The following is a 7,839-nucleotide window of genomic DNA, read 5'->3' as shown; positions in this document are numbered from 1 at the left end:
AAGGCTTAATCCTCTGCATGACTGGAGTGTATTTGGGAAGCAGGAACAAAGAAAGATGATCGGAAAGTCCAAGATGGGGGTGGGGTGTTGTTTTGAAGCTGGTTAAAGTCGAACCAATGCTGAATCCGGTGTTTGTGCAGTGAATGTTAATTTCCAAAAGTGTCTGTCTGTCGTAACTGTAGTTCGCAAGAGTTATTTGCGCAAGAAAACTGGAGATAGCTAAGTACAGAAGTATAACATCACTAAAACCGGTAAGACGCTGAGCCTCGCAGTGTGATCGTGACGCCATCTTGGTCCTGGGAGACCAAGGACCATTTCCTATGGATATCAAGGTCCCAGAATCTGGAGGAAGAGAGGAGAGGCACGGAATCCACATTGCTCGAGGTACCCTGTAAAGTTTCCACAGTAAGTGGCGGTTTGGGGTCCCATGTCATCTGCTGGTGTGGGTCCACTGTATTTTCTGAGGTCCAAGGTCAACGCAGCCGCCTACCAGGGAGATTTAGATTACTTTATGCTTCCTTATGCTTCCAAGCGGGGTGGGTTAGTGCAGTGTGTAGTGCTGTTGAGAGCGAAGACACCCGCAAGTTCCACAGCACAAGCTCTTAGCACACGGCCAGGTACACCATCAGGGCCAGCTGCCTTCCGTGCATTCACTCTGCTCAGCATGCGACTGACGTCCGAAGTGGAAAGTACAAGTGGGTTGTCGTCGGTGGAGGATCGTTTATTGAAGAAATCAATATCATCTGGTCGAAACGAGTGTAAAAGTTGTTCAGCTCATCAGGGAGTGAAGCACTGTTGGTAGATGGAACAAAGCTAGTTGGTTTATAGTCAGTCAGGGCGTGTATTCCCTGCCACATATGCCGAGGGTCAGAGGAGGTAAAGTGCTCCTCAATCCGGCGTTTGTAGCAGTGCTTGGCTATATCTATTAGTCTCTTCATATTTCCAGGAACTCCAGTGGGCGGTACAAAGGACGCTCGTACCCTGAGCGCTTCTATGCTGAGGGATGCCATGGTAAGAAATCTCAGACCACCAGTCTTGTTTTTTGCCCTTCTTTTGTACGCATTAGGTTTTTCCATTTATATGCATCTGCTTTTGTTTTTTTTGTGAATCAGGACCGGCGTTTGTAGCAGTGCTTGGCTATAGCTATTCCTCTCCTCAGGTTAGCTCTGGCCAAGCTGTATGCTTCCCGGCGTCCTGATCTGAAGGCAGCATCTCTGGCTTTGAGCAGAGTGCGAACCTCTCTGTTCATCCAGGGCTTCTGATTAGGGAATGTTAATTATTATGGCAAACTTAAATTTAATGATTAAGTATCACCAGGAAAAAAGATCGATGCTCAAAGAATTCTTTGAGGAGAAGAGAGGAATAAGACAGACAGTCAAAGTCAGTCCACACAGTTGTTGATGTGTTTCAGGACAGAGTTAGTGTAGGTGTCCAAGTGGATGTGTGAGCCTGTGGTGGCTCGGGCAGCATACTCACTCTTGTCGGTGTGCTGGAACTGTTGCTGAAGGAAGGAGTCAGCCCCATCCATCCAGAACTTTACAGTTCTGGTTGAAGGCTTAATCCTCTGCATGACTGCAGTGTATTTGGGAAGCAGGAACAAAGAAAGATGATCGGAAAGTCCAAGATGGGGGAGGGGTGTTGTTTTGAAGCTGGTTAAAGTCGAACCGATGCTGAATCCGGTGTTTGTGCAGTGAATGTTAATTTCCAAAAGTGTCTGTCTGTCGTAACTGTAGTTCGCAAGAGTTATTTGCGCAAGAAAACTAGAGATAGCTAAGTACAGAAGTATAACATCACTAAAACCGGTAAGACGCTGAGCCTCGCAGTGTGATCGCGATGCCATCTTGGTCCTGGGAGACCAAGGACCATTTCCTATGGATATCAAGGTCCCATAATCTGGAGGAAGAGAGGAGAGGCATGGAATCCACATTGCTCGAGGTACCCTGTAAAGTTTCCACAGTAAGTGGCGGTTTGGGGTCCCATGTCATCTGCTGGTGTGGGTCCACTGTATTTTCTGAGGTCCAAGGTCAACGCAGCCGCCTACCAGGGAGATTTAGATTACTTTATGCTTCCTTATGCTTCCAAGCGAGGTGGGTTAGTGCAGTGTGTAGTGCTGTTGAGAGCGAAGACACCCGCAAGTTCCACAGCACAAGCTCTTAGCACATGGCCAGGTACACCATCAGGGCCAGCTGCCTCAATCTTTAAATCTAGATTAAAAACCTACCTTTTCAAACAAGCTTTTGGTTAATCACTCACCTTCAGGTTACTCCTTCTCTATTGGTGTTCGGGCTGGTTTTCATATTATCACTGTTCTGTATTAATCCTGTCATATCACCATAGCTACAGCATTCTTAGTTAGCTTTGTAGTACCTGCCAACAACGCTGTCTGTCGCTGGGTTCTCTTGCCTGACCAGTGGAAGCTTTTTTCGCAGGACAAATTTCCCCGTTCTTTACCATGACCCTACTAACCTTTTGTATTTTTATTTTGTTCCCTTTGTCTGGCTTTCTTTCTCCTGTCTCTCTCTCATGCTTTGAGATGTCCTGCTGCTCTCCAGGTTTTGCCCTGATCCAGCCCGTGTCCTGTACAAGATCCTGGCCTTGCTAAGACTCATACATCACTAATATCATCATCCTCACCATTTTCATTTCTACTTCTCCATCATCACTAATATACTACATTTATATTACTATAACCCCTTCACTTTTACTTCTGTTCTCTATTGTGTCTCCGGTGTCGACCCGAGGAGGATGGGTTCCCCGTATGAGTCTTGGTTCCTTCCAAGGTTTCTTCCTCGTGTGCTGAGGGAGTTTTTCCTTGCCACTGTTGCCCCTGGCTTGCTCATAGGAGGCTTGGACCCGGATCTCTGTAAAGCTGCTTTGTGACGACTTTTTGTTGTGAAAAGCGCTATATAAATAAAATCTGATTGATTGATTGATTGCCTTCCGTGCATTCACTCTGCTCAGCATGCGACTGACGTCCGAAGTGGAAAGTACAAGTGGGTTGTCGTCGGTGGAGGATCGTTTATTGAAGATATCAATATCATCTGGTCGAAACGAGTGTAAAAGTTGTTCAGCTCATCAGGGAGTGAAGCACTGTTGGTACATGGAACAAAGCTAGTTGGTTTATAGTCAGTCAGGGTGTGTATTCCCTACCACATACGCCGAGGGTCAGAGGAGGTAAAGTGCTCCTCAATCCGGCGTTTGTAGCAGTGCTTGGATATAGCTATTAGTCTCTTCATATTGCCAGGAACTCCAGTGGGCGGTACAAAGGACGCTCGTACCCTGAGCGCTTCTATGCTGAGGGATGCCATGGTAAGAAATCTCAGACCACCAGTCTTGTTTTTTGCCCTTCTTTTGTACGCATTAGGTTTTTCCATTTATGTGCATCTGCTTTTGTTTTTTTTGTGAATCAGGACCGGCGTTTGTAGCAGTGCTTGGCTATAGCTATTCCTCTCCTCAGGTTAGCTCTGACCAAGCTGTATGCTTCCCGGCGTCCTGATCTGAAGGCAGCATCTCTGGCTTTGAGCAGAGTGCGAACCTCTCTGTTCATCCAGGGCTTCTGATTAGGGAATGTTAATTATTATGGCAAACTTAAAATTAATGATTAAGTATCACCAGGAAGGAAGATTGACGCTCAAAGAATTCTTTGAGGAGAAGAGAGGAATAAGACAGACAGTCAAAGATTGCGTGAATCCGGTGTTTGTGCAGTGAATGTTAATTTCCAAAAGTGTCTGTCTCTTGTAGCTGTAGTTCGCAAGAGTTATTTGCGCAAGAAAACTGGAGATAGCTAAGTACAGAAGTATAACATCACTAAAACTGGTAAGACGCTGAGCCTCGCAGTGTGATCGCGATGCCATCTTGGTCCTGGGAGACCAAGGACCATTTCCTATAGAAATCAAGGTCCCAGAATCTGGAGGAAGAGAGGAGGGGCACGGAATCCACATTGCTCGAGGTACCCTGTAAAGTTTCCACAGTCAGTGGCGGTTTGGGGTCCCATGTCATCTGCTGGTGTGGGTCCACTGTATTTTCTGAGGTCCAAGGTCAACGCAGCCGCCTACCAGGGAGATTTAGATTACTTTATGCTTCCAAGCGAGGTGGGTTAGTGCAGTGTGTAGTGCTGTTGAGATAGCGTCCTCGGTGGATCTGTTGCAACGATAAGCAAACTGGTGTGGGTCCAGCGTAGCAGGCAGGCAGGATTTCAAGTGAGAAAGAACTAGTCTTTTAAAGCACTTGGAAATTATTGGGGTGAGTGCTACAGGTCGAAAGTCATTAAAGTCTGAAGCAGTAGAATGCTTAGGCACAGGCACAATAATGGCTGACTTAAAGATAGATGGTACAGCTGCCTGGGCAAGCGAAACATTAAAGATGTGAGCGAAGACACCCGCAAGTTCCACAGCACAAGCTCTTAGCACACGGCCAGGTACACCATCAGGGCAAGCTGCCTTCTGTGCATTCACTCTGCTCAGCATGTGACTGACGTCCGAATTGGAAAGTACAAGTGGGTTGTCGTCGGTGGAGGATCGTTTATTGAAGATATCAATATCATCTGGTCGAAACGAGCGTAGAAGTTGTTCAGCTCATCAGGGAGTGAAGCACTGTTGGTAGATGGAACAAAGCTAGTTGGTTTATAGTCAGTCAGGGTGTGTATTCCCTGCCACATACGCCGAGGGTCAGAGGAGGTAAAGTGCTCCTCAATCCGTCGTTTGTAGCAGTGCTTGGCTATGGCTATTAGTCTCTTCATATTGCCAGGGACTCCAGTGGGCGGTACAGAGGACGCTTGTACCCTGAGCGCTTGTTGATGCATTTCAGGACAGAGTTAGTGTAGGTGTCCAAGTGGATGTGTGAGCCTGTGCAGGCTCGGGCAGCATACTCACTCCAGTCGGTGTGCTGGAACTGTTGCTGAAGGAAGGAGTCAGCCCCATCCATCCAGAACTTTACAGTTCTGGTTGAAGGCTTAATCCTCTGCATGACTGGAGTGTATTTGGGAAGCAGGAACAAAGAAAGATGATCGGAAAGTCCAAGATGGGGGAGGGGTGTTGTTTTGAAGCTGGTTAAAGTCCAACCGATGCTGAATCCGGTGTTTGTGCAGTGAATGTTAATTTCCAAAAGTGTCTGTCTGTCGTAACTGTGGTTCGCAAGAGTTATTTGCGCAAGAAAACTGGAGATAGCTAAGTACAGAAGTATAACATCACTAAAACCGGTAAGACGCTGAGCCTCGCAGTGTGATCGCGATGCCATCTTGGTCCTGGAAGACCAAGGACCATTTCCTATAGAAATCAAGGTCCCAGAATCTGGAGGAAGAGAGGAGAGGCACGGAATCCACATTGTTCGAGCTACCCTGTAAAGTTTCCACAGTCAGTGGCGGTTTGGTGTCCCATGTCATCTGCTGGTGTGGGTCCACTTTATTTTCTGAGGTCCAAGGTCAACGCAGCCGCCTACCAGGGAGATTTAGATTACTTTATGCTTCCTTATGCTTCCAAGCGAGGTGGGTTAGTGCAGTGTGTAGTGCTGTTGAGATAGCGTCCTCGGTGGATCTGTTGCAACGATAAGCAAACTGGTGTGGGTCCAGCGTAGCAGGCAGGCAGGATTTCAAGTGAGAAAGAACTAGTCTTTTAAAGCACTTGGAAATTATTGAGGTGGGTTATGCAGTGTGTAGTTCTGTTGAGAGCGAAGACACCCGCAAGTTCCACAGCACAAGCACTCAGCACACGGCCAGGTACACCATCAGGGCCAGCTGCCTTCCGTGCATTCACTCTACTCAGCATGCGACTGACGTCCGAAGTGGAAAGTACAAGTGGGTTGTCATCGGTGGAGGATCGTTTATTGAAGATATCATTATCATCTGGTCGAAACGAGCGTAAAAGTTGTTCAGCTTATCAGGGAGTGAAGCACTGTTGGTAAATGGAACAAAGCTAGTTGGTTTATAGTCAGTCAGGGCGTGTATTCCCTGCCACATACGCCGAGGGTCAGAGGAGGTAAAGTGCTCCTCAATCCGGCGTTTGTAGCAGTGCTTGGCTATAGCTATTAGTCTCTTCATATTGCCAGGAACTCCAGTGGGCGGTACAAAGGACGCTCGTACCCTGAGCGCTTCTATGCTGAGGGATGCCATGGTAAGAAATCTCAGACCACCAGTCTTGTTTTTTGCCCTTCTTTTGTACGCATTAGGTTTTTCCATTTATGTGCATCTGCTTTTGTTTTTTTTTGTGAATCAGGACCGGCGTTTGTAGCAGTGCTTGGCTATAGCTATTCCTCTCCTCAGGTTAGCTCTGACCAAGCTGTATGCTTCCCTGCATCCTGATCTGAAGGCAGCATCTCTGGCTTTGAGCAGAGTGCGAACCTCTCTGTTCATCCAGGGCTTCTGATTAGGGAATGTTAATTATTATGGCAAACTTAAAATTAATGATTAAGTATCACCAGGAAGAAAGATCGACGCTCAAAGAATTCTTTGAGGAGAAGAGAGGAATAAGACAGACAGTCAAAGATTCTCTCTTATCTCTTGAATTTATTGAACAAATCCAAGCCATATATAGGACCCCAGTCACGTACACCATTATTAGATCATGTCTCGTTCCATCAACCCAAACATTCCCTTATTGGTGCCTCGTCATCTCCCTTTTATCTCCGTCCTCTTCGTATTGCCAGGAACTCCAGTGGGCGGTACAAGGACACTTGTACAAGCGCTTCTATGCTAAGGAATGTCATGTTAAGAAATCTTGGACCCTCGTCAACGTCAGAGAGGATCCCAGGCATGTCGCACCCCTTCTGCATAGGAGGTTATTTCGGGCGGGCCGAGCACAACGTGGGCATGGGCGTTTCCAGTGCGGGGCCGTCAGGATTTCAGAGGGCAGTACGAAATGAAGGTGTCTGAACGATGACAACCGACGTGGAGATGCTGCTCTACCGGAAAACCAGACCCGCCTTGGGTAGGCACCTGCCAGGCTTCATAAAAAGAAGCAGAGGGATCCTACCCCATGCTGCGGGTCAGCTTCCAGGGATGGGTTTTGTTTACCCTTCCCGTACCTATCTTTGGGAGACTTAGGCGGCCAGTCCCCTACGCTGAGACAGTCCGAAAACGGCGGCCGCAGGCACAGCGATGTCCGGGGCTCTGCATCTGAACTCGTGGCCCCACTCCTGTTTGCCAGCGTGCCCCACGAATCGACATTTCCTGGTTCTCCTCTGTCGGGACAGCAGATCCGAAAGGAGTGCTGCTCCGAACAAACGCACCGAGAGCGGCCGCGCCCGACCCGGGGCCCCGAAAAGGGTCTCGGTAGGGCCGACCCACGTGGCGGGGAGTGACGTTTCACCCCCTTTTCCCACGGTGCAGCTACCTGGTTGATCCTGCCAGTAACATATGCTTGTCTCAAAGATTAAGCCATGCAGGTCTAAGTGCACACGGTCGGTACAGTGAAACTGCGAATGGCTCATTAAATCAGTTATGGTTCCTTTGATCGCTCCACACGTTACTCGGATAACTGTGGTAATTCCAGAGCTAATACATGCAAACGAGCGCTGACCTCTCGGGGGATGCGTGCATTTATCAGACCCAAAACCCATCCGGGGGGCTCGGGCCCCCCGGCCGCTTTGGTGACTCTAGATAACCTCGGGCCGATCGCGCGCCCTCTGCGGCGGCGACGTCTCATTCGAATGTCTGCCCTATCAACTTTCGATGGTACTATAGGCGCCTACCATGGTGACCACGGGTAACGGGGAATCAGGGTTCGATTCCGGAGAGGGAGCCTGAGAAACGGCTACCACATCCAAGGAAGGCAGCAGGCGCGCAAATTACCCATTCCCGACACGGGGAGGTAGTGACGAAAAATAACGATACAGGTCTCTTTCGAG

General features: G+C 48.4%; 1 non-coding gene across 1 annotated transcript in view; it reads left to right on the top strand.

Annotated features, from left to right (window-relative positions):
- Positions 1-7,322: 7,322 nt before the first annotated feature.
- LOC136684447 (18S ribosomal RNA) overlaps positions 7,323-7,839 on the top strand; it is a 1,839-nt gene continuing 1,322 nt past the window's right edge. Inside the window, exon 1 of the ribosomal RNA XR_010799662.1 lies at positions 7,323-7,839. This exon is cut by the window's right edge and continues 1,322 nt beyond it. This is a non-coding gene — a ribosomal RNA (18S ribosomal RNA).

This window comes from Hoplias malabaricus, unplaced genomic scaffold, assembly GCF_029633855.1.
Source record: "Hoplias malabaricus isolate fHopMal1 unplaced genomic scaffold, fHopMal1.hap1 scaffold_24, whole genome shotgun sequence".
NCBI lineage: Eukaryota > Metazoa > Chordata > Actinopteri > Characiformes > Erythrinidae > Hoplias > Hoplias malabaricus.
Note: the sequence above shows the minus strand (reverse complement) of the source record. Positions and strands in the feature narration are given on the sequence as shown.